Source organism: Carlito syrichta, unplaced genomic scaffold (genome assembly GCF_000164805.1).
Source record: "Carlito syrichta isolate Samal-C Ts95f unplaced genomic scaffold, Tarsius_syrichta-2.0.1 Scaffold153821, whole genome shotgun sequence".
Classification (NCBI taxonomy): domain Eukaryota; kingdom Metazoa; phylum Chordata; class Mammalia; order Primates; family Tarsiidae; genus Carlito; species Carlito syrichta.
The window spans coordinates 42544-43244 of record NW_007097917.1 but is presented as its reverse complement, the minus strand read 5'-3'; the positions used below and the strand labels follow the sequence as shown (position 1 = coordinate 43244).

Genomic DNA, 701 nt, shown 5'->3' with positions numbered 1-701 from the left:
TTTCCCTTATTAATATCTTACATTAGTACAGTATTTATTAATTGGCCAAATAAGTATTTGCATTAATATAATATTGCTATATAAAATATTTTATTCACATTTCTTCTATTTTTCACTAATGTCCTCTTTCTGTTCCAAGATCACCCCAGAGACCACATTTTGTAACCATGTCTTCTTGGTCTCCTTTTAATTAATTTTTTTGAGTCGGAGTCTCACTCGGTCACCCAGACTGGAGTGCAGTGGCTGCTCCCGGCCACGACAGCCTCGACCCGCTGGGCTCCGGCGATCCTTCCGCCTCAGCCTTCCAAGGAGCTGGAACTGCAGGCGCGCGCCACCACGGCCAGCTAATTTTCTGAGACGAAGTCTCACCAAGTTGCCCAGGCTGGTCTCGAACCGTCGGACTCAGCCATCCTCTCGCCTCGGCCTCCCAAAGCGCCGGGATTGCAGGCGTGAGACACCGCGCCCGGCCTTCCGATTACACTGTTTAAAACCCAATCGGCAAGGAAGCCAGCGTCCGCGGCGAATCGGCGGCGACCAACGTCAAGGTCGGGCCGAGGCCCGCTCCGGGACACTTCCGTCGCCGGACGCCCGCCTCCACGCCTGTCCGTGGGGAAGCCAGCGCAGTCGTCCGCTCGATCCTACGCCGAGCCGAGGTGAGTGGGCGCGGCTCGAGGGAGCCGGGCCCACGCGGGGGGGGAGGG

General features: G+C 56.3%; 1 protein-coding gene across 1 annotated transcript in view; it reads left to right on the top strand.

The window, feature by feature from the left end:
* Nucleotides 1-572: 572 nt before the first annotated feature.
* Nucleotides 573-701, top strand: part of SNRNP35 (small nuclear ribonucleoprotein U11/U12 subunit 35) — an 8011-nt gene continuing 7882 nt past the window's right edge. Inside the window, exon 1 of the mRNA XM_008050839.1 lies at nt 573-653. The gene's annotated coding sequence lies outside the window, so the exon portion shown is untranslated. The remainder of the gene's footprint in view (nt 654-701) is intronic.